The 26,322-nt window shown below is 44.9% G+C and overlaps 1 protein-coding gene across 4 annotated transcripts in view; it reads left to right on the top strand.

Moving 5' to 3' along the window:
- LOC124072358 (estrogen receptor beta-like) overlaps positions 1 to 26,322 on the top strand; it is a 92,534-nt gene that overhangs the window by 42,540 nt on the left and 23,672 nt on the right. Inside the window, exon 1 of one of the 4 annotated variants that reach the window (XM_046413747.1) lies at positions 24,632 to 25,587. The exons of the other annotated variants lie outside the window; for them this stretch is intronic. The gene's annotated coding sequence lies outside the window, so the exon portion shown is untranslated. Of the gene's footprint in view, positions 1 to 24,631; positions 25,588 to 26,322 lie in introns of those variants that run through there. 4 annotated transcript variants of the gene reach the window in all.

Here is a 26,322-nt window from a genome sequence, read left to right as displayed (position 1 = left end):
TGAAGAAGCGTGTAATATTGGTGTGAGGAGCGTTTGTTTTCGGTGTTGCAGCTGCAGGATTTGCCTGTGAATGACATCTCCGCAGACAGCTCAGCTTCTGTTGTTTGCTGCTTTTTGAACGAGTTGTTTATACTTCAGAATTCCCAGATCACAGGCAGGAAGATCATCATTATGCTCGCAGATCACAGGAGTGATGTAGGTGACGCGTGTTTTGAGTTGGATTTTCCCCCTGTAAGCCTCTTAAGGCCTGCACTTGGGAAACAGCTGTGACTCTGTGATCCTGAGCGCTTTGTTCGCGTCCGTCCTCCCAACTTCCAGCAGAAACGTGAAGCTTCTTTTTCAGCTTCTTTGTTGTTGTTGTTTTGTTGGTGGGGGAGCTTTGTGAGAAATTAAATCTTGTGTGATGGCAGAACACCTCTTCACAGAGACCTAAAAAGACAGAGCACAGCCACGGATAGTCCTGACACATAACACCATATCAACGCAGCCCTCCATTGTCCCGCCTGGAGTAAGACGATTCTGCTTGTCATCTTTGGCAACAAAAGCCACCAGCTGCCTTTGTGCGGCCAACAAGTGTCGTTATTCAGCCCCACAAACGCATCAGTCAGTTTAGACTGTGGTGGGTTGAGAAATCTCTATACACGGAGTGAGATGATGTTCTCCTGTGATTGCCGACAGGACCTGCAGGCAGCTTTCGTGGCGGTAGGCGTGGGTGTTGTCGTATACGTCTGTATCAGAAGAATGGGGAGTGTTGAGCCTTTTCACCCTCGCATTCCCGTCTGCCGGTTGCTTCCACTGTTGGCAACCAAGACTTTTAATCAAATTAGACTGTTGTAATCATTTCAAGCCTCTCCGGTGGCTGCTAAGAGGGTTAAAGTGGAGAAAAGGTCACAGTTACACTCGAAGAGCTATTTTCTTGAGTAACTTTCACAATAAAGTACATTACATCAGTACAGAAAACTGGACCGCAGCACTGGGACCTGCTTTATGCTGGAATTCCAAGCAGCAAGACCTTGGAGTCTGTCAAGCTCTGGAGAAAATCTTGTTTAAAAAAATAACGTGGGATGGTCCCCAGGGTTTGTTCCCAACTGTTTGATTCTCAGTCGGAGGACCTCCAGCTTGGTAGTACTTTCCACATAAAAACGAACAATTGTCTGACTGTGTTACTGGATGGAAAGTCAGGCAGGATTCTTGTCACTGTAACAGATGGAGGCGAGGCCAGGCTACGCAGGGCTGCTGGTGGACCCGCGAGCCACTGCAGAACTGTGCTCCCGCTGAGCTCTTGGTTCTGCTGCAACTTTTGGAACAACCCAATCGCCAGACTAAATGCTGGCACTGCGAACAGACGTGTTAAAACTTTACGTGTTTAAACTTTTCTGTTGTGGTAATCCTTTCCTTAAGGTTTGGTTACGTTTAGGCACAAAAACCACTTGGTGTGAGGGTCATGAAAACATCATATTTTGGCTTAAAATGACCTGGTTTGTCTCCACGGAGACGTCTGGAAAATATCCCGATGTCTTGTTAAAAAGATCTGTTTTTTAGAAAATGGAAAGATGTTTCATTATGGCGTCTTGGCTCTTTGGAACATTAGGCGTGCTGTCCTAAAGTTAGGTAAGCTAAGTCCCGGATGCCTGCAAAGTCGTATCAGAGGAACTTGTTTTGCGCAGCGAAGCCTGGCATCAAAATGACTAAATCCCTGCAAAAGAAAAGTCAATCGTCCGCTTGCTCAGTTTCACACCTTTAGGGAACACGTTAGGGTAACTTGACATTGCCAGCGTGCAGACTGTGACCTTGAAGGTCATTGTTTCTTTTAGCAACTGGGATTTTGAAAACAGAAACATGCAGATGACAGAAGGGAGGTGAAATCAGCATCGTACCAGTGGCACATTTAAAGATGGCTGACTCGTATCCACTTCCTCCATTGTTTAAAGTTCTCTTTACACATCCGCCCTTTCGTCCAACCGGTTCAGAGGCTGAACGTGACAGGTGGAAGGTGGAGCTCTCCACCCGTCCATAGACTGTAAACACTCATGCTTCATGAAAGCTTTGATTTAAAGGGATTTTGTATGCGACACGCTGAAAGTGGCATCAGGTGTGATACAAAGCGTCGTGTTTCTGGGTCTCGGTGAGCGTTGGGATTATCTTGTGATCTGCTTTGTGCTGTACAGGAAGTGTGTAAAGATATCCTGACGCTTCGCCGTATCCTGGGGGCTGTGAACCACATAAAGGAGAGAAAACAAAACCGCCAGCGCCGGAAATCCTGCCATCGCAGACAGGTGGGGTGACAATGGCTCTCCTCCCTCCCTCCCTGTCTCATCCATCACTTCTTTCTTCTGCCTCTCGCTTCTCCTCCTTATCTCTCTTTCATCACACTCTCACCTACTTTATTTTTGTTCCTTCTCTTCATTTCTCTCACTTTCTTCTTCTCTCTCCACATCTCACCTCCTCCTCCTCTCTCGTAATCCCTCTTTCATCTCCTTTAATTTTGCACTCTTCCTCCTCTCCTGCTTCTTTTCTTTTAGATGAGGTGCATAACAAAACCTAATACAAGAGGAAAGATAAAAAGAGAGATGTGAAGCGTAGTTTAATTTTTTCTCTCCTTCACCTCCACTTCTCTCTTCCATTCCTTCTCCCTCTTTCATCTACCTGCCCTTATCTTCTCCTCCCTCTCTCTCTCTCTCTCTCTCTCTCTTCCCCCACCTTTTATCACCTCAGTCTTACTCACATCACCTCCTCGTTTCTAATCTCTCCTTCTGTCCGTGTCTCATCCCTCCTTCCCGCCTATCCGTTACGTTGTCTCTCTGTTGTTCTGGCTTTGTCTCCGCCGTCACCGCGGCTCTGCCGTCAGCCAATGGCTCGGCTTGGCTGATTGACGGTGGGAAGAAAAGGGAGAGCGTTTATTTTGATTCCTCGTCTGTCTTATCTGACGGGACGTGTAATTATCTCCTCAGACCGAGCAGCTTTGTGGAAGGAAATGGCTTCTGCGGAGGTTTGAGGTGACAGAGGAGAAGATGTGTGTGTTTCGGTTCAGACATAATGTGTAATCATGTTTTAGGGTGAGCGTAAACAGATTCCTCACACTGACAGCCTTCATATCCTGCTGCCACAACACGGTGGTTTCAGATGGATATGAAGAGGACTTATAGGTGACACAAACACCCTGTGGTGGACCTTCAGCTCTGTGGCCTCAGATTGACGACCGCTGTGGGCGTTTAATTGTTTTCTGTAGGCCTTTGCTGTCACACTGAATTAATGAGCTTCACTGTGCATAATTATTTTATGTTTAGATCTGAACAGCTTATTAGCTGTAAGCAGTGGCGGCCTCAAGATGTCTGAGGGGCAGGGCCAAACATAGAAAGGGCACCATGGTGTATGTGGTGCATCGTGGTGGAGCGAAAGCGGCCCTGCGTCATATCTTCTCTTTTCAAAAGCATAGTGTGCAACTGTGAGGGGTTTCTCAATAAAAACACAGTTTGGTGGCTCAGCGCTATGTGTGACCAGGTCACGTTTTAAAGTTTTATTCACGTTCAGTCGAGACTTCCCTCCTCTCTCTCTGACTCTCCTGGAAGTTAAAGGAACAGGTGACCAAATGAAACGCACCAATAGAAATGACAGATTTGTCTTTGTTGAAAACAGAACTCAAAACTCAACACAATATATAAAAAAGGACTGGATGACAGTTTGATGTGTAAATGTTAAATATTATGTCTTTAAAGGCCCCCATTAGGACTCAATATCACATGTTTTTCACTGTATAACAGCCTGGAGAGCACTTTACCAAGTTTTGCTGCCCTTTAGCAATAAACATGTAAGATGACATTTTAGCTCCAAAACGTAATCACACCTTATCTATCGAGCTGCTGGATCATGAACATAAACATCACAAACTGGGAATCGATGTGTGTTTATGTGTGTAAAGTGTGTGTTTTGTACTGTGTGACTGTGATGCCTGCATGTTTGTGATGTGTGTGTGTGTTTACGTTGATGGATGACCTGACAGCCGTCCGAGCAGCACAGACTCCAGTGTGCCGAAGGTCGGAAAGTTGATCTCATTGTCTCCTTTGCTGCATTTTCAGTTGTTGTGGTGCTGTTTGGGGTGGGGTTGGTGGGGTTGGAAGGGGGTGGAGCGCAGTTTAATAAAACTGTTTTCACAGTTGTTCTTCTTCTCTGCCTGCTAATGCCGCCGAGCTCTCCGTCACGGTGGGGCTCCTGATCGGGTCGGGGGCTCCTGATTGGCAGATGCTCCAGATGCCCCAGAAGGTTCTGGCTGCTGTTAGACAGCATGTGCTTCTCCATCATCAATGAAGCTAATTTACCTTCCCAGTACACATGAACACTTTGGTTGTTTTGGTTAAAGCTCCCGTTTTGTTCCAAAATTGTCCTTCGTTCCCACAGCATTTCAAGTATTTTCAAGAGCAATACTCACTGAAATACAGTCAGTGAATTGTTGTTGTACACTTTATTTTGATGCCAATACTTTTGTCCTTTCTCTCAGGTCAAATTTTAAACGTAATTTGATCTGAGTACCTCTTCTCTGTCTGGATTCAAGATGATTAAACACCTTTTGGTCTGCAAATGAGCAAATAGCTGCTGCCTGGGAAGTTTGTTGATGATCAGGTTGATGATGAGGTTTTACTGCGGGCTCCAACACCTTTTTGTGTTTGAGGAAATGCATATTTACTGATTTACTGATTCTGTTTAAAACTTTCTGCATCGCATTTGCACATTAAATTGCACTTTGAGCTCTGGCAGTTAGAATTCAAAATAGTGTTTTTTGTCTGTCTCTCTCTTGACTGAGTAAAGTTAACAGTGATAAACCTCACTGCTTTGATATGGACACCAGCCGGGTGTCGCAGTCGCTGACGCGGTGACTGAATGCGTTTGAAATGCAGCCCACCACACACTCCACAGGCCTCCATTTTACTGCACTGAGCTGCCTTTTAACAGCACAAATAACTTCACCACATCTATTGTCTTTAAGAGCTGACACTCATTCCAGCCTGATTCACTGATTGAGGCAGTACTTTCAGAAATGGCTTTAATTTTTTTTCTTTTTAAAGCTGTAATTTCCCTCATGTGGTTTTTTTTTTATCTGTCTGCCAAGACATGATGTAGTCCGTCAGAGAGTCAGGCGGGGACGACAGGCCAGAGACAAGACGCAAGACAATGTGGAGACGCTCGGGCTCTCGCAGAGGCTCCAGGCCTGTCAAATCTGCTTTTTCCATCCACCACTACAGTTAATAAAACTCAAATGTTTGGGATTTTTTTATTGACTTTGGTGTTGATCAGACTTCTCCTCCATCAGTCAGCTTTCACTGCCTGGCAGAGACGCGGCTTCACTGCCATAAAAGAGTGATGCTTTTGCAATTCAAGGACATATCGGGATTTTTACAGCCATTCATGAGCCGACATGCTCAGTTTGTCAAAATAGAAATATTCCCTGTGCTACGAGACGCACCAGTTAGACAGAGTCAGAGAGTCTCTGCACTAAACACACAAATTCAGAGTCTGGCATCTCATGTTAGATGACTGTCTGACGTCATTAAATCATGGCAGAAAACTTTCTTTTTCTTCTTGGTGGCTTAGAATTCAAGAGAAACTTTTTTCAGCCTCTTGCAGTGGATGATTCTCCAAAGACAAAGTGGATATTAAGACAACAACCGTCTGATTCACATGCTTTTGCCAAACCCTGGCTTATTTTCAGTGGCAATATTGTTTTCCATCCAGTCGTGACTACGCTATCGTTAAGTTGATGGAAACATCATGGTTACGGTTATTTTAAAGGCAAATGTTGGCATTAAACGTGAATCATGATGCGCAGAATCATCTCATTTGAACGTGATTCCTGTTGATATCTGAGGGACTTCATTCCCCCTAAATCATGTCTTAAGACCTGCGTTTTTCATCTGATGAAGAACTTCTGTCTTTTGTCAGCTGCTTTTTCCACAGTTTAGACTGCACTTTTAAAAACACCAAAATATCTCCGTAACATGTTTAAGACGGGCAGACATCTACATGGTTGCATTTTTCTACTTCAGATGTCACAATGTGCCTAAATGGGGAAAAGTCGAAGTAGAGCATCTCCACACTTTTAGACGTTTCTGGTTTCAAACTGCTGCTGCAGCCTGTTTGCCTCCAGTGGAGTCAGAGTGTCGTCAGAGCTCGAGGTTTAGGAAATCCACGAACCAAATCTGAGTAGATTCGTTTCACAACCTTATGGACACACACACACCCCCACGCGGTGTGAGTCTAACACCCCACAGCGTGAGCTCGGATTGACCTGCTGTGACATCGCTGGCCTCTGGTTTCCACGACAGCGACAGAGCCGGAGCTCCGCCCCGCCCAGCTGACTGTAGGCCATGCGGGGCAGCCACCATGATGACGCCTGCGACTCGCCCACTCTGCTCAGCGAGGTCTCAGAGGCATGCGTGTAGCGCTCAGCGGGGCCTGTCAGTGCCGGACCACATAATAGGCTCATCACTGTGAAACAAATGTGCTGACTTACCCACAGCCCCCCTCACCCTCCTCACCCTCCTCCCCGGCATGATTTAGGAGATTGTGGTGTATGGTGGAGGCAACTGCAGCCCCCGTTTTCACCGTGGCATTAAATTTGAAGAGGATACGTGGTCTCTGAGTGTGGAAAGCAGCATTTAAACTGCAATAAGCGTGTTTCCCTCCTGCTGTACTGTGTTTAATTCAGCTCTAAGACAGAGCAGACTTGGATTGAATGCGAGCAGGTCAGATGGAGTCAGTTTGTTGTATAAGAACAGGACTTAGCACCAGTAAAGCGGCTAATTGTTCACTTACATGCAGCTGCAGTGATCTCAGTTCCTCTCATGAATCTTTAAATGTCTCTTCACGACTTTCTGGCCCCTCTTTCACAACCATAATCAGAACGACAAGTCCAATCGCGTCTGCTGCCATTAAACGCTGGCTCTTAATTAACAAGTGCCAAAACATTGGAACTAAAATTGATCCAAGTGCCAAAACGATTCATCGGAGTGTCGATGATCTCCCACCTCTGCAGTTAAAGTTTTGTTTGGCATAAGCAAATAAAACTACTTAATTTTAAGGTTTGGAAAAGATGGCTGCAGGTCTGGGCTCGCCATTGGGAGGATTTCCTGTGCACTGGACAGCTGATTGGCCACTGTTAAAAATACAAACTGAAACTGGTAGATTAAAAACAAGTAATGAAAACAAGTAACCCTAACCAAGTATTTTGAGCCAAAACATGATCGTTTTCTCACCCCAAGTGTTTTTAGTGCTCAAACCTAACCAGACCTTAAGCACAGCAAAATAGAGTTTAAACAGAAAGTTTCATCTGTGGTTTGCAGAAACATTTATTCCACCGATTGTGTTGGCACGAGTGTAATTGTTGCGCCCATGAATATCGGCCACAGTTTCACCACGCAGAGTCGTTTCCTAACTCCTGACCATCCAGTTCGTCTCCAAACTGTTGCGACTGCGACAGTGAAAACACAGCACGTGTGCGTTCTATTCGGGTCGGTCGTGTAGTGTACACTGGCACGCTGCATGGTACTTCTGCACTGTGTTATTATGGCTGGACGAGCACATGACACCAACAAATAACATAGCAGAGCAGAAGGGACTGTTTTTCCTGCCTTTGGCTACATTTGGACACCCCCAACCCCTGCTGCCGCCCCCCCCCCCCCATTGTGTAATCCTACCACTGTCACACGCATGTCCCTCTGTGTAATTGAAGTGGTTTTAAAAGAGAGGAGGGAGGGGAGGGCGATAAGAATAAGCAGCGTGGTTATATTTCAGCCCGTCAGTGCCAAGCTCCTGTTGAAAATATACGGGCCTAACATCCCCGTTTCCATGCCTCCTGCCATGGCAACAAAACATGGAAATGTGAAAACAATGTGAGCAGTTTCAGCCGTGCCCACCGCCACAATGAACCACGCAATTAGCCGTTTTGACCGAGGAGGGGCCACTTAGTGGATTTGAGTGGGCTGAAGTGTCGACAGGGGCCACTTGAGGGATGCTGGTTTATAATGCCGGTGCAGGTTCTGGTGCAGGATCTGGTGTTGGGTGTGGGTAGAGTGCCACTACCTCCCAGTTGCAGAGGCAATTAGCCTAATGGAGCTCTCAGCTGGCTGCACATTGCTGGTTTGGATGAGGAGCGGGTGTCACTTCTCCACATAATCAACTCTGTTTGCTTTATTTTCTCCTCTCTTGTCCCATTGTGTTCAGTTCTGAAGTATCTGTTGGGTCCATTAACCTAAAACTGAAAACAAAAAGTGGTTTTAATTTCTGAAAGGTGGTTTTCATATGGAGATTTTCAAAACAAACTCAGTTTCAGTTCTTTGCTTAAGACCTCACAACAGCCTATTGTTTTTTAAAGCTAAATGTACCCACCGGTAGCAGATCAGAGCAGGTTAGACCAACATGTTTAACGGTTGTATTTGCCTCTGCACGTGGACACTGATTGCTGCAGGTTGTTTTCATCGAGGTCCTGTTGAAACTTTATTAATCTAAAGATGAGAAACAGAGACACGGGACAGCAGAAAACATACGTTTTTAAAACTATCAAAGGATTAAAACAAAAGATTGTATTCGCATTACTTTTTTCAGGAGTCACTGTGAAGCTCAGTCATCGCCTCCACCTAAACTCCCTGCTAATCCAAAAAATGGGCCAAGAGGTGGACCTTCGTGGACGGGCTGAAAATGTGATTAGTCACAGGGAAAACACCACAAACACACGGAGTGGTCAAGCTCTCTGCTCGAATTATGCATAACTGTAAGCCTTAATGTGATCTAAGTGAGTGAAAAATTCAGGCCAGTGCAGAACTGCTGTATCGAGTTCCTGCCCACACACCCATCTGAACCAATCAGGAGCAGCCCTCAGCTGTCAGTCATGATGTTCCAGCGCCTTTTTAATAGCATCAAATAACTAATTGAAACCAAACTTAGCAGAAAAATGAGCACATGATGGGAAATCAGTGTGATCAGAACCACCAAAAATAACAGAAACCATCTTTGGGAAAAGTTGATTTGATGTGTATTTTGGGCTTTTAGTTTGGCTGGAGTCCCATGTGGGAGGGGGGAGGAGTTTATGACTCGTACTGCAGCTTTTTTATATACAGTCAGTGCTTAAAGCCAGCCAAGTTGACACGGGATCTTCTTCCTCCCCTAGCAGGAAGAGGAGGAGGATTCAGTGGTGGAGTTGACACAGCATGATGTCAGACTGTGATCATGTAAATGTGTCACATCAGCATGTTGCACATGTGCAGCCCTGCCTTGGCGCTCTGTGGCAAACGCTCAGCGTGATGTTGTAACTCTGCGTGGTGAAAGTCCTCGTGCTGCTTGTTAAGTCTTGCTTCATCTGCAGCCGCGTTACTCACAGATGCACTAAAAGGTCCAGCAGTTTGTCCGACGGTCGCAGCAGTGATGCTGCAGTGAAGGTTCTCAGGTAGAAGTTCCGCTGCTCGTCTCAGATTCGTGATGAGGAGGACGAGATGTCAGTGCACTGCAAACGCCTCCCAGCTGGAGGAGGCTCTAAAGGCCTCCTGCTATTATGAGCTCAGTGTGCAAAAGTCTTCAGATCTGCACAACAAAATTCTTTGGGTCTGTGGTCAGTTTCTTCCAAAACAACCAACTGTTCCAACGTCTGACCCGTCACTTTTGTCAGCTGGACACTCATGTCCCCTTCCTGCCTCTGCATGCTCCTACTTTGTCCTTTTTTAAAAACTTGCTATCATCTGAGCTCTTTATATCACTGCACTTATTTGGAGCTTGTGGGCTCACACATTCGTCCACCCCTCCACCCCTAAGTGCCTCCCTCACATGCTCACAAGAGAAGTGTGGGAGATGGGACGAGTTCAGGACTTTATGCAGACGACGCTGCACCGTCACTCCACCCTTTAAAATCAGGTCTTTAATACATTTTCTTGTCCGTTTCTACCATGCGTACTAAACCCTTTGTAAGCAGTTCTTGGAGAGGAAATAGTGTTGACAGCAGTTTGTGATGTTGATGCAAAATCAGTTTCATTCAATCTAAACTTTATTCTCACACACACGTGATCATAAAACATGTAGTAAACAGCTCCAGCACACTGATGAAGTGATCTGTGCTGTCTGTTTCTGTCTGCTGATGGTGACAGCCCATCACCATGACAACAGAGAGGGATCAGGAAGGCCTTCAGAAGGTCTGAGATGTTCCTCAGAGTCGCTGCTGGACAGTACAGATGAGATGTGTGGGGCAACACTGCACTCTAGTGTTGTCTTCAGTTCAGTGCATTGCACCCCAGCAGAACAGCCTTTGTGTGCCCCTCTTGAGCTCTTCTCTCATCAGAATTTCTAGTCATACTTTTTAAAAACTTTTGCATCTAAAAATCAGTTTACTTCTGAGCTCTGATCAGCCTGTGAAAGCAGTTACACAATGTCCACTGTGGCTAACAGTTTGAGGAAAATAACCCTGATGATGTCGTAGGTATGTCATCTGTAATCTCTCTCAAGCTTCGAGGCATGGCGTGGGCGTCTATGAGGCTTCAATGACAGATGCCACGATGTTGCATTGTGGGAAATTAGAGACAGCTCATGGGAGAGTCGTTTCCTGTATCTGTGTCATGTGGGTTTCGTCACTGCCCCGCCCCCTTCAGGAGACCAGCAGCAGGCCCTGAGTCTACTAACTGTAATGGGAGACGTGAGTCCGATAGTCAGCACCAAATTAAGACCATTAATTTATCATTTTTACGTTTAAAAAAAGCTACAAGTCAGTTTCTCTGCTAACATCTGAGAGTTTGACTAATACCTGGAACAATCACTCACATCCTGTGAGTGGGACATGAGAGGATCTCTGATAGCCCACAGAGGAAGCTCAGACAGGCAGGTTGGGCTGCTGCAGCTCATGTGTTACAGTCACCACCCTGTGGTGAGGATGGGACACTGCAGGACTACGCTCAGTTTCAATACTCGCATTGTTGTTCATGTCATTCACGTCTAATGTTGTGGAGTCTGCAGCCAGAGCACAAAGTCAGAAGAGTGAACAACAATTTGACTGAAACTGGTCCACAGAAGGTGTCCATTTTCAAGAATTAATTGGCTGTGGGGGCATCCACCACAGCCAATCAGAGTTGAGAACTCATCCAGACCCTGGAGTAAATACAGATACAGGAAGGGAAGGGAGGAAACAAGAGAAATGCAGTGTTTACCAGGTTGTCTGATATCAGCAGGAAAACTTCTCCACAACTGGAGCCACAGTTGTCATATGTTACAACGATACGCTTTATATCACCATGGGTTACCAAATCATCAGTGTTTCCTTCCGTCCACCTGATGTTCCACTCTTCATAATTTAGATCAAACGCTGAGTCACTCCATGACTCCCTGCCTCTGAAGAAAACATGTTTTTATACTCAGTACTCAGTACAGTATAGACACAAGTGTTACATGAAAAATACTGAAAATACATCACCTGCTTCACACACACCACTGCTCAGCAGGTAGATTAATGCACACACACTCACATACTGCAAAAGTAAACGGTGGGTATGTATTGTTTTCTTGGCTTTGACTCACCTGTTGCAGGTGTTGTTTTTTTCCGGAGCTGATGATGGAAGTACTTGAGGCCATCTCAGTTTTCTCTCATCTCTGTTGAGAGCCGCACATGCTCAGTGCCCTTCAGGCGCTCGTTGGAAAATGGTGGAGTTGAATGAGTTCTGTGAGTTTGTTTGGATGGTTTTAGGGGTTGTATTGTGAGAAGCAGGGAGGATCTTGTTGGTAATTCCACATTTTTTGGTAATATTGGACTGCCCTCTAGAGGACAGATTGTAGCATGTCCATGCAGTGCATTGGTACAGAGTAACTGTTATTCATAGGTTACATCTGAACATTTGAATTTAATGTGTGTAGTAAAACTAATAAGGAATGTTGTAAAAAGTACCCAAAACTCATAGTGGAGTAAAAGTAAAGACATCCTGCTCAGTAAAAGTCACCCATATGAGTAGTGCCTGAGTAAAAGTCTTAAATATTAAATGTACTTACGTATCAAAAATTCAAGTACAAGTAAATTATACACGTATTAACAACTATATTTACGTGAGAGGACATGGATTACTGGCCTGATTATTAGATCCCATTTTCAGCATTTTTACAATTATTAGAATCACTTTTTCCCAATTGCTGATAAAACGAATTAATTTAAAAATACACAGCTTTGCTAAAAGCAAACATAACTAATAATTAAAGATATAAAACTAAAGTTAAAGGCAAAAAGTAAAATCGTACTTAAGCGTAGTAGCTGAATGTAAATGTCTTGAGTTGCATGTGTTGTTGAATGTGGGATCAGAACAAACTGTTCTGGAGTGTGTGCATGTGAGTGAATAATGAAGGAGCAAATCGTGTTAAACCTGTGAACACAATGAAGCTGTTTTGGATGCGTTTGAGCCTCTGCTTGATGTTGGCGTTGAGGCGTTTTATGGCAGGCTGTCTGTTCAGGTAGTCAAACTGCCTGCATCTGTAAATAATTCAGAGAAAAGCAGCTTGAATCAACCGGAAAAATATTTATGGAGGCCAGTAACGCAGCAGAGAGATTCTGGGAAGCCCTGAGGTCAGGTTTCCAGAAAGCAGCTTGTTGTTGCTGGTCACATCCCGTCTTCTGGTCACATCTCGTCCTCTGGTCACATCCCGTCCTCTGGTCACATCCTGTCCTCTGGTCACATCCCGTCCTCTGGTCACATCCCGTCCTCTGGTCACATCCTGTCCTCTGGTCACATCTCGTCCTCTGGTCACATCCCGTCCTCTGGTCACATCCTGTCCTCTGGTCACATCTCGTCCTCTGGTCACATCCTGTCCTCTGGTCACATCTCGTCCTCTGGTCACATCCCGTCCTCTGGTCACATCCCGTCCTCTGGTCACATCTTGTCTTCTGGTCACATCCCGTCCTCTGGTCACATCCCGTCCTCTGGTCACATCCCGTCTTCTGGTCACATCCCGTCCTCTGGTCACATCCCGTCGTCTGTCCAGAAAGGTGTGTCAGGTTTAGATGCTGCTGGTATGCTCAGATAGCCACCATCATGCTTTTTTTAATCTTACCCCAAGAAGCTCAGAGAGAATATTTGGAAAAATGCTGCATGTCATTTTAGAGAGGAAGAAATTATACTATTTTATGTTCATCATCTACTGTCTGTGAAAAACAGATGATCTGATGCGGAGATGTTATCATTGTGTCAAGCTTTGAGTTAACTCACCCTCCAGCCTCCCACATTCACCACAATTTGTTTCAATTTATCACAATCTGTCATTTTTCAAGCTGTCGCTTTCAATGGGAAAGACTTTCACTTTACAGCCGTTTTCATGAGCACATAAAAAAGATGGGTGAAAGAAAGTTTGAAACGAGATGTAAAAATGAACTACAAACGATTTTTCGCCGGCTGTTCGTTTGATTCTGACAGGAAACTCGTTGACTTTTGCTGAAAGAGCAAAGAGTTTCCAAAAAGTGTTTCAATCGAGATGCGTCACTCGTACCTCCAAACTGAAACATTTAAATCCTTTAGTTCTGGGTTACGATCCAGCATGTTGAGCTTTGAATGTGAGCTGATGGAAATGTTTGACGCTTGGGAGGAATATTGATCACTCAGGCAATAATTCTACCTGGAGCAAAAGTGTTTTAATTCATTTTTTTAAAAAAGTTATTAGCTTTTATGTTCCTCTTCAACAGATGGCGCCATTGAGCCTCCTCACATCCAAATTTCTCTCCTAATAAGCTCCAGCTGTGACAGGAAGGATAAGCTTCAGTCTGATCATCCCTTCATCTGCGTTGTTTCACACACACACACACACACACACACACACACACACGCGCACACACACACCCAGAGTTTGCAATTGCTCTGCTATCAGTATGAAGTGGCAGAAACTCAACATTTCAACCATTTCTGCATTATTTTAATGATTTCAACTGTTTGTTCATCACTTGAGGGAACCCATCTCAACTATTTATCAATAAATTTGATCTAATTCTCCATTATTTGCAGCTAGTTTATCCTCAAGTTTAACTCTGTTTTATTTTTGTAATACTTGAAGGTGAGTTTTTCACCTGTTTACTCATTTTAACTAAAAATTTCAGCCGTTTATCATTTTTTAGCCAACTATTCCAAGTGTTTCTGATCTGTTTAACTATTTAATCTCCAGTCCTGTCTGTAATACCACTTTGTACCTGTAGAGGCCCCCGCAATTTTAGCTGCGAGATGTGTACAGCTTTGTTAAGCTTTCTTAGATAGCATTTGACAAAATTTCAAGAAAGGAAATATTTGTACATCTTTGGACATCAGCAGCTGTTTTGTCCAGCTGCTGATGTCCAGCTGTCTCTGTCCTCTGCTGCTTCACCTCTCTGCTGTTCCCGCCCCCTTTGTCTTAGTCTTAGTCCTCCTCACAGCCGGAGCCTCATTACCCATGACTGACTTCTCCCGTGATCGAAGGTCACAGTGCAGGTACAGTGTGGTCAGCTGTAAGGCTGTGCTGAGCTCCACAGCTAACTGAGCTAACGGCAGCTAACGTGATAATTCCCTGAGTTTGTCTCTCACATTACATGTAGTCATTTCAACCATTGTTCATGGAAAAAGAAAAGAGATCAAAGTCTTTTCACACAGAAGTCGAGTGAAAATGGGTTTGGCACCGTGAGTACGAACTACGGCCGCATGTGCACAGACGCACAGTTTATAATTCAAGACATTGATGTCCATACTTGTCACATGCCAAGCTAATTTGAAAGAGGAAACCTGCAGATCACCACGCCTGGTGTTGTCTCATTTCAGTCTAAAGCAGGCAGAGACAGACCAGGACTTTTCCCTGATTGGATGTCCTCCTCCTTTGTGTTTGCAAGACTATTCCTTGATTTTACTCTGGATTTTCAATTTCCATCACATCTGGACACTGAAAGGCGCCTTTGTGCGAAGAGAGAACAATGGAGCAAGACAGCGGAAAGGATAGCGAGTGAGAAAGAGGAGTTCGAACCTTTCCGAATATACTTTTCCTACTGCCAAACTTATATTAACCTCCTCCTGTTCCATTGTCAGAGATAGTGCAGTGCCAACAGAGAAAAAAAGGTCAGAGCTGAATAGTGTCATTGCAAGGAGAAGCCTGCTCGGTGCATTAAAGTGTCTGTCAGTTCAGACTGAAGACAGTTATTTGGGAAGGTATGAGAAAGAGGAAAAAAAGAAGTCTCTAATAAAAAGGGTGATAGATAACAAAAGGAAACTCTACCTTTTTGACAGTAGGTTCACCAGTAAAGCCACAGTCAAATGAAGGGTATTAGTTCTCCTCGCAGGAGACGTCTGATTTGCTTGCATGAGTATTGAGCCGTCACCTCTCCCTGTTTCTGCTGTAAAGCCCTCAGGATTTTAAGAGAGCGTTTATTAAAAGTGAGCAAACATTCCTCTCCGGTTACAGCTCTGTGCTGCAATAAAACTGTGTTTACTGTATCGGTCGCAGAATTAATGAGACTAAATGGTTGGCTGAGTTTGTCTGCGGAGATGAAGCAGATAAGCTGTTCCGAAAACCTGAAAAACTTTTGTGACTCTTAATACTGTAGATCACTGAAACAAGAAAAACTTACAGCATCAGAGGGGAAGCTGGCACATTTGGTGGTGATTTTTAAGAGTGAAAAAGACAAAAACAATAGAAAAAGGAAAGATTTCCAAACAAAATGTCATCACACTGGAAAGTGCATGTGCAGACGGTTCAGTGATGAGGCTGAAATCCTCCGCTCAGTGGATCACGAAGCCGCGAAGGTTTGACCTCCCACGTATTAAGATTGTCCACACTGTGCGTCCTACACGCTTCCACCGGCCGAGCGGCTAACTTCCGGTTTAGCCTGTCGCTAACGTCAGTGAAGAACAAAATGATTTAATTTTGTGCCTCTTCTAGACTCTGAAAAGGTTATCGCACTGAATGGATCAAATTGTGATATTGACACGAGTCTTTTGTAAAGGTTGTGACACTAAAAAACGAATGCATCCACGCTTTTACGGACCCTTCTTTCATAATGTATGCTTACAGAAAAAGTCTGCGTCATGTGATGTTGTAATTTCACTGTCTCTAGTCTGCAGAGGATTTCAAAACTGAGAAAAAAAGATCACAATTTAGATCATTGATCACTGGGATCAAATAGATTGTGATATTACTTTTTTTGCCAAATCATCCACCCCTGGTTTAGGCTGATGCTGATGCCCTAAGAGAGAAATGTGTCTGTTTGAAGTGGGAGGACAAAAAGCAGCTGAAATCAGTCTAACCATTGAAAGCATTAGAAAATTTAGAGTCAGTTTGTACTGTAAGCCCTGAGGAGTGCGAGCTGAAAACAGGTCACAGTCAGCTGAGGAGTACGAGGTGAAAGCAGCTGAAAAGTGAGTCGGAGTCTAAACAATGAAAGCAGTTAAACTGTCCTTTAAAGAGCCAGAGGTGGACTAAAATGTGAGCTGACTCTGGTGTGTGCGGTGCTAAAGGTTCACGTGTCAGTCGGTGGAAAGTAGTTCAAGTGTCTGTTCGTGTGTGGAGGCTAAATGAAGCTGAAGTGTGAGTGCTGTGCATGTGCGTGTGCATGTGCATGTGCTGCAGGGTGAACAAACAGAGATAGACAGATAGATACTTTATTGATCCCGAGGGAAATTCAAGAGACGAGACTGATCTGCTCCTGGTTTTTGTATTTTATCTGCTGAAAGTCTTACTCCTTTTACATGAACACGACTCCCCAAAAAGCTCACTGACAAGCACCAACTTCCTTTTGTTTGCTTGTGCGATAAAGGATTATTACAGATATTTCAGGTTCCTGTCATCGCTCTCAAGGAACATGTTCTGAAGACTGTGTTAATGTCTGGAACATCTCCAAACATCTGTGGTTCTTTGGCTCTCTCTTGTCTTTACAATCTCACCCTGTCACATAATTCAATGTCATGCAGATATGAAACCTTTTACTGGAAGTTGGCATGACATGAGAGCCAGCCAAGGTTTTCATGGTAATATTTAATACACTGGACCTTCAGACAATTAATGTTCTGCACGCTAACCTCATGGCATCGATGCTGAAGACACTCGACCATAAGTCAACGCTCAAGGCCTCCAGAGCGAGGACCAATCTCCAAAAGCTGGTCGGTCACGTGGAGCTTCTTGGTCACTCAGCAGAACTTCAGTGTGTGTTTCGGTGGTGGAGCTTGTCTGTCCCTCCTCATTTCTGCTAAAAAGGACTCCAGAATCATTGCAGTCGTTTTAACCATTTGAATTTATTGATGCTATAACAAATGGCTGAAGCATCATGATCGACAGTCGAGCCCTGGTCCTGATTGGGTCAGAAGACTGTACGGGTGGGATCTCGATACTGCGGCTCCACCTCCTGATCACTACTGCACAGACTCTGGCTCCAAATGACATCATGAGAACAAGATGGCAGCACTCGTATCAGGCGTATTTTAGTTCTTTTGTACAGGAGGAAGTGGGGATATGTTGGCCATCGTTTCAGTTTTTTATCAACTGCTGCACTTTGTGTTGTCAAAGCTCCAGCAACACTTTTACCATACAGAACATTTTTATTAACACTCGCATGTTGAACGGATTACTTTCCTTTAAACTGTTCAGAGTTTTGCACAACATGTATTCTTATCTTTACGACAGGAAGTCGCATTCCCTCGTCCCCGTTTGTGATCATTTCAGCAGCATGAAGAGAAACCACCAGCTTCCTGCTGTTTGTTATGGTGCATATCCTTATCCATCCCGTTGCCATGTATTAGGTTGCAAATCCTAATTTGACGCGTCCCTGTCACATCTTGTGTTGCACGGCAACCGGGATCATAATGATGCTTGTTGACCTCTTGCTCTGACTGCGCTGCCGCCGAACTTTGTGTTTCAACGTGAGTAAAAATATTCCTCATCTGTTAACAGCTTTAAACGGTAAAAACAAAAGGTCAAATTTATGCCACTGCTGAAAATGAGGTCTTTTGTGTCCGTGTGTCTGCAAAGCACTTAAACAGATAAACCGCAGCTGTTGCAAACATCAGTTTTGACCCTGATGACATTTATTAGATAACACAAGTCCTCTGGAGAACATCCATTAACCATTAATATAATTTCTGTAATGCAGTGAAATTAGAGCCACATGTATAGACATATAAATTCACTTTTTGCACATAGAGTAAGTAAACATTTACTGACCCGTTTTCCCCTTTAAGGTGATAAGAGACAACTTTTTGCTTAAACTTATCATTATCAAATAAATATGGATATATATATATATGCCCATGTTTATATCCTCCATAAGCCCCTCTTTTGCTGTCTGCCACCGGACAGGATTTTTCCCACAAATGAAAGTTCAGTTTATGGCACAAAGAAAGAAAAAAAGCACTTCTGCTGTTGTGCAACCAGAACAGGAAGCCCAGGTAACGTGCGAGACTCCACCCCGCAAAAGAAAAAGAACCCCAACAACAGGTGAGGCAAGAAGGCAAAAAGGAAGAGTGATAGACAGTGAGATAAGACAAGAACCGACCGGCACTGACTCGGTGGAGAGGACTCAGGTGTCGTGTCCGAGTCTGTTATCCTGTCGTTGTGTGTTTCTGTTTAAGGTCGGGAATTGAGAAGGTTCAAAACTGTCAAATTGGTTTCTTCCCACTGGATCAGCAGAACAAAGCTGCGTTATCATTTTATATTTAATGTTCCTGATGTTGTGTCGTGGTGAAGCATTAAGGCACAATACATAAAAGGAAGATGGATGGAAAATATGGGAGAAAGAGATGCGATTCATCCTGTCATGTTCAGAGGTTTCGAAAAAACCACACCATGTGAACACAGCACAGTATTTTCATGCAGTGGATAAACATGAGTGGAGTGGGTTCACTTTCCTGTACACCTGAGGCCCGGTCAGGTAAACATCCTCTCTGTGTCCATGGCAACAGAGAGCAGCGAGCCGTGCAGCTCCACATGTGTGTGTGAGCAGGTATGTCGCACCTGTTTAACCCCTATGAGAGACCAGATCTGAACTTCACATTTTGTTTGCGTAAGACGTTGGCTGCCGCGGTGGACCGCGATCAGAAGGCGACTCCTCTGGATGGACAGTTGGGGAAACTCATCTGTTCAGACGATGCAGGCGCATGTGATTTAGTGGCTCTAGTGTCTTAATGTGTTCAACTGCCGTCAGCCGTTCAGGCCGTTTTCGGTTTGTTTTGGTGGTAAACATGTTTAATTTATGTTTGCTGGAGCGTCACTGGATAGTTGGATTATGTAACATCATGTTGCCACACCCATTTAATCCTAACCAGGCTTTTCAGCCTTTAGTTTTCTTACCAGTTTCTTTTTCTTCGTGTTTTTTCTTGAAATAAGCTCTCTTACAAAGTGTTTTAGAAGAAGAAGAAGAAGAAGAATCAACTTTTATTGGCAGCATATATATTTTTACACACACACATTGAATTCGTCTGCATATGACCCATCCTTAGTTGAACACACATGCAACACCCGGCAAATTACATGCAGTGAAACACACACAGGAGCAGTGGGCAGCATCAAGCGCCCGGGGAGCAAATTGGGGGGTTAAGTGCTCCACCACACCCAAATTTTTCCTGCCCGTCCGCTGGGGGAATCGAACCGGTGACCCTCACAAGCCGTTTAGAGAATAAATTAACCCTTACAGTATTTTATTGTTTGGAACACAATTTTGTTGTGAGCAGGTTGATGATGTTTGAAGCCTTTAAACTGGATGGATTTGAACTTGAATGGCCTGATTGGTTCGGTTATATTCATTTTGGACCAAGTCGGGCTGTGATGGTTTCATATGAGTTTGGCACAACTGAACAGATTACTTCAGAACTGATATTTTATGTTAAAGGACAAAAAACCAGTCAGTATGTTCACTAACAGCAGCAAAGTGTTTTATCTCAGGAGCTCGTTCAGTGAAAACAAACTGCTCAAGAAGAAGAGCGGTGCACCGAGATCACTGATCACTGGCTTTCCACATCCTGCCTGTTCCACAACACACACACACACACACACACACACACGACTTTGTGAGGACCTGTGAACCTAATGCTGCCCCACTTTTCTCCCTTATTTGTGTTCTTTTTCTCGCTCTGTGTGTGTGTGTGTGTGTGTGTGTGTGTGCCCATTTCAGAGGACCAGCGTGAGTGAGTGAGGGGCGAGTGCTAAGAATCCCATAGCAACAAGCACATAATACACAGATACCAGTAAACAACATCAGTGCAAGGTGGACCTGATTGACCAGTTAGTGTTTATCTCATCTGTACGTGTGTGTGTGTGTGTGTGTGTGTGTGTGTGTGTCACTGTTTGCTGCTAACATGAGCCAAATAAATGTGTTCTGTGAGTCTGTTTTATAAGCGCAGAATCTGGGCAGGCGACGTCGCTGTTAAAGTTGGCAGTCGAAAGGAAAAATAATACAGAATGAAATACATAAACAAATAAGTGCTTTTAAAAATGATTAAATTAATAATAAAATTTTAAAATTGAGGTGGAAAGTGAAAGTACAGGAGGATTAATAGCTGGGTGAACAGCCTGGCACTCGGATCTCATTCACGCTGTGTAAGTCTCATTGTGTTCGTCTTTCGCTTCGCTTGCTATCGAGCATCAGCGAACTTCCTAAAGTGTAAGATGTCGCTTCTGTCTTGGAGCCCGAGACGCTGAATAGGGAGTTTCTTATGAAAAACTGCCTCGGGGGGTTTGTGTCCTGTGGTCAAGGACCGAAAGCAGCCCGTGTCCTGCCAGAGAATTCAGAAAAAGCCCTAAATCTCCCAGACAAGGGAAGGATTTCCACAGGACTGAAGGTACCAGAGTTCAAGGTAACCTCTCCTGCCGCTCCTCTTCACTCCCACACGCCTTCTACTCTGTGCATCCACATCTAAATTAAAAGCTGGCGAAAGCTCAAAGACACTTTGTGAGGAAACAGTTGTGAGGGAAGGAGGTGACGTTATTCGGGATTGTTTTACCGAGTATCTTCTGGTGCGAGCGATAAATGAACCAGCGCAGATGTTTTCATCGACGGATTTGACACTGCAGAATAAGCAGAGAGTCAAATGTGCTGAGCGTTGGGACAACTGGACAGGTTGTAATGTTTTATTATTTGATACGTGGGATTTTAAAAACAAGTCGATGTTAATATTTGCAGCCTGCACCCGGTGGGCTTTGACAGGAAGTTCTTGATGTTTCATCTTCCAAACATCAAGCTCCGATGCAACTCTGCGCTCACGTGTTGATGGACACCATGAGAAAGTTTTAGTGCTGCACTCATTCACTTAGTGTTGTTTTAGAATCACTAAACACACCGACATATCGATGCCTTTTGAGGATCAGTAGACACAGAGAGACGCACACCGACATGATCGTGTTTGTGTTGATGTTCACGTCTGCTCTGGTTTGGTCTCCACCAGCCGCCAAAGCTGACCTTCACGCAAAGCCAACATGCGTCATGTCTGGAGGCGTCTGTCCAGTGCATGAGGACAAAGAGAGTGGGGTGGTCAGATGGGTCAAACACAGGACTTTGCTGCTGGAGTCCAGGCTTCCGCCCTCATGTGTAACCAAATGTTAGTTGCTTCGTTACAATCCTTATGAATTCGGTCCACCGTGAGGACTGCAGGGCTCTCAGACTGACAGGGCAGCTGGTTGTCCAGATTTTGGTCCAGTGACGGACTCGTTGGTGTGTTGGTTTGCCTCCACGCGACGCCTTCAGTACAAACAAAGCTTTTTGAATTCTACTTTAATGAAATTAATTCTGTATTGACGCTCTTTAATCCAAATTCAAACATCTGCTGTAGCTCAAGCTTCACTTGAAAACAAGTCTAAACTGAAGACTTGAGTTCCTCCCTGAGCTCTGCAGCGTTGAGACGTTCGGTCTCCTTCGTACCTGCACTCTGCTCAGCTCATCTCTCTCAGAGGATGCATCTGCACTGACGTTAATAATCCGTCCGTCTCCTTCTGACTTAACCTGTGCTTCACGTCGGAGTGTAATATTCAGTCTATTACAGGAGGAATAGGCAGCAGGCGTATGAAAGCACGAGGAATCCGGCCCCCTCCCCCCTCCTGCCTGTCATTACCGTCCGGGCGGCCGGAGCACAGACAGCCAATGAAACTAATTCAGACATGATTAAGGGAAAAAGAAACGGGCAGAGGGTGAATCAGCTTGCATTTGCAAAGAATTTGGACTCAAAAGCGGCACAGATACCCTGTCTGAGCACGTGACACTCTCGCTCACACACACACACTCAGATTCACAGCCCTCCCACACACACACACACACACACACACACTCTTGCTGGTCTCTGTGCTACTGGAGCAAAGGCTAAAGGAGAAGAGAGGACACAAGAGGGAACACGCTGTTCCTCCCTTCACTCAGGATTTTTTGGAAAGGAAATAGTCCTGCCTCGTCTCTTATAACTTCATGCTGCAGTGTGTGTGTGTGTGTGTGTGTGTGTGTGTGTGTGTGTGAGAGAGACTCATACGGCAGAGATAATTATCAGAACATAACTGAAGTGCGCAGAGAAAGAATCCATGAATCAGGACATGCATTCTGTATTTCCAAAGGACCACAAAAACTGAATGAATGACTCACCAGGAGCAAACATACAGAGAGGAGAAAACAAAGATGGCTCCAGGGAGCACTCGTTCCCACTCTTCTGCGCTCACCTCCAGCTCCGTCCTCTTCCTTATGTTTCGGTTCTCGGTTATGTTTCTTCCTGTCATGGATAAAGGATTCAAACAAACTTGCAGTGTCTGATTTGAAATCCAGTATCTTGGTTAGATTCCCCTTTTTCTATGAAAAGGTGATGTTCTAGTATGAACAACTGATTTTAAAAGCAGGTTTTTTTCAGGTTAGATCTGCTAATAGCTAATTTTGTGTGCTCAAAAACATCTTCATGCACATGAATCTGGTTCATATCTACACTTGCTGTTGGCTTTTGATATGTAAGAGCTTACAAACAAGACGTCACAGAACCACTCGGGTCAATGACGGCTCTTGTGGCTCCTACTGGTCTGGTTTTTTTTGTCTTTGCTGGAATGAAATTAGCTTTATTCAGTCTTTTAGACACTGGGACACGTAAAGTTTCCCTGAGGTCTGATGGATCTGATCAGAGGTTGGGGGCAGGATTAATTGCTGGTGTTATTCAGCATGAAGCCATCTGTTCTTCACCTCCGTTGTGCTGGTAGTGGACGGCTTTGACCGGCTGGCATCTGATTTTTCAGTGGCCAAAATAATCAGCTGGAGGTCACACCAGCAGCAAAGCTGCAGAGCAAATTTCCGGTAGATTTACAGTGATCTGTCCTCTACATAATCCAAACTCTAATAAATGTGAAACTTCTGGTTAGACTTGCAGAGAAATATTTCACATGCTGTCTAATATTTTGTTCTGTTAACGTTGTGAATTGATTGCAGTTTGGTTAGGTGTAGGCAAAGGTCAGGGTCTAATAAAAACAAGTCACCGTTGACTTTCGGTTACGCATGAAACACAGACTTCTGTTTGATGCAGACCTGCTCCAGATGTGGACTTTCTCTGCCTTTAGACTACAGCACCACAGGCTTCCAGACGTGATGTTCTGGGAATAAGAACGACTTGGTCTCTTAGTATCGTCAGCTCACCGATATCACGCAGTGGATCATGCTAATACAGCGTACAAATAACGCAAGTTGGCACCGCCAAGATCCCACCTGTTATGTTTTTAATGGAAATTAAATTTACTTTGCTGCTTTGTGGGCTTAAAGGAGGTTATGACAGGACTAACTGCTAGTTTTACAAAACGTCTTCGCCTCCGTTATGTCATTACGGTGCAGCACTGAAGATGTTGGACTGGAAACAAACCTTCCAATATCAGTGATTTAAACAATAAGGTTTAAATCACTGATTTAACAAAAGGCCAAACTCGGTCTGGTTTACCCTTCTGGCCTTTTTTAGAAGCCTTAGAAACTGTTTTAAATGATCTCTGCTTTCAGCTCAGTGAAACGAGACTGTGCATCCCTGAACCTGGCGACCAGCTCAGCTGCATGTAGACGATGAAGAGGATAAAACACACACAGAAACAAACAGAACAAGCAGGACCCACCTGAGAGGAAACACGCCGAAGGTGGGACTCAAATCAGAAGACCTGTGAATGTTTACTCTAATCACACCTGCGCTGTTCCACAGCACGTGCACAAACAAAATTAAAATAATTGTTGTACCTTTACTTAGTCAGGTGGTGAATTAAGCACTGGAACCTATAAAAGTTACAGTTTTTGACGGATTCAGTGACCAAATGCGTCCCCAGGTCGTCTTGTCCGTGCGGGCTCCTGTTGTTCCTACAGAGTAAAGGCTGTCAGGTCAAGAGCCAAGTGCATCAAACAGTGACTCTCAGAACCTGGCTTTTTCCAAGCAGGAAGCTGGAAATTCCGATGAATCCCGAATGCAGCATGAAATTAGAAAGAAAGTGTCAGATGTGATTGGAGGACACTGAACACTTTGAGTTTAATCATGTCAGTATCAGAATAGAAACATTCAAAGTGAGATTTAAACACGAGCAGAGTTTTAAAGCGGACAAACAACAGACTAAAATAACGAGCCTTCTTGTGCTGCCCCTGAGGTTTTATTTGCTTTATTTGGGTTATCTGTTCGCAGAACAAAATCACAATTCAAGTTTCATTTTCAAATTTAAATTTATTCCTAAGACTTTTATTCAAGAACACGCGGCGCGTTTTACAAAATCAAACGCCTACAATCACTCATACAAAGAGGGAAAACACAAAGAGAGAGAAACTTTCCATCAGCTCGGCGGTGAGGAGATGGTTTTTGGTTGAACTGCTCCTTTAATGTGCATCCAAACAGTGTGGCTGTTTTATGGTCTTTATCGCATCGTCAGCTGTGAATTCATGTCATCTGAGTTCGCTGCAGCGTCTCAGATGTTGATGAATGAGGAGGCTGAAGTGAATCCAAAGCAAACGCGCAGCAGCAGGTGGAGAAACGTGAAGACTTTGATTCATGTGTCCCGTCAGCGCGGCTCTTTTGTCTCTTTCCTCCAGTTTTATGAGCACATGAATCGTCTTGGTGGGTGCAGGTCGACGGGCAGAACCCGTCTGGCCTCATGTTGTTTTCATTGCGCTCCGGAGCTTTTAATCATTAACTGTGAGCGGATCGAGGCCGCGGAGGCGCCACGGAGATGAAGCGTGCAGCCCGCGTACCACATCACGTTGCTGTTGTTCTAAATCATCATTATTACCTTCACAGTATGACAGTGAAGAAAGATGAACACGCAGCATTTTATTGGCTTTTTAACAACGTGTGAGTGAAGTCCCGGACCCTCCTCCTGTGCGCAGCGCCGCCGGGCAGCTCTCACAGGGGCGGGGCCGCTGACGTCCCCACGTCGGCCAAACCTTAAACCTGCACTTTGAGGACCGAGACGGGGATAAAGACAAGTATTCATGACACGCCAGGAGCGGAGAGGCTCTGGGAGGAGTGAGATGCCCGTCCGCACTTTCACTTTTACGCGTCGTGCTTCTTGTTCTTTCCGCCTTCAGTGACCCCTCAGGCGGCGCGGGAGGCGCAGAAAACCCGACGGAAGTCCGCACGCAGCAGCTGACCTTTTCCTGTGGTCGCCGCCTGAACCGAGCGACAGGTTTGTGACTTGAAACAGTTTGTTCCCGTTTGTAAGCGTCCCGTGAAGAGAGTCGGACAGGTGCGGCTGCGCTCACGTCAGTCTGCTGAGGGGAAGCAGCCGCTCCACACTGTCTGAGTCCGCTCGCTGAAAGACGTTCCTGAGCTGTCAGCAGGATGACCAGCTGTAGGGCAGGTGTGTAGGTCCGTTCACTTGAGCCAACCCTTAGGAGTCAGAGTATGCTTAGAATCGGACGTTGTCACTTCAGACTTGTAGGAAGAGTTTGGAGTTTGTTAGCGCACAGCCAGAGCTCAGAGGGCGAAAGGTAACCTCACCACATCTTTGTTTTCGCCGTTTTCACCGAGTAAAAGCAAACTGTGACTGTCAAACATGTCACAGAGTAGCTGACAGGCCGGGCTCAGCGCAGCGTCCATTTAGAAGCTGTTGTCATGGAATCACAGACGTCCACATTTCTCTAACCGTTTGTCATCCATGAACACCAGAGTGTTTTTCCATATTACATGTGCTGAGTGAACAGAGGGGTTGGGTTATGCACCGAGAGTCTGGAGACAACAGAGACATTAGAGGTGGACCGACTGTCCGCTCCCTCCTGCCTTTTTATGGCTCCATCCTCAGCATTGTCTCGGACAGAAAGTGGAGTCCAGACACCAGCAGAATGCCAAATATTTGAATTTCAGTTTTGTCCCGCTGTTCAGGAGCTCTGTGTGGCTGCGGGGGCTGACGCTGACATTTTGT

This window comes from Scatophagus argus, chromosome 15, assembly GCF_020382885.2.
Source record: "Scatophagus argus isolate fScaArg1 chromosome 15, fScaArg1.pri, whole genome shotgun sequence".
Lineage (NCBI taxonomy): Eukaryota > Metazoa > Chordata > Actinopteri > Scatophagidae > Scatophagus > Scatophagus argus.
Note: the sequence above shows the minus strand (reverse complement) of the source record. Positions and strands in the feature narration are given on the sequence as shown.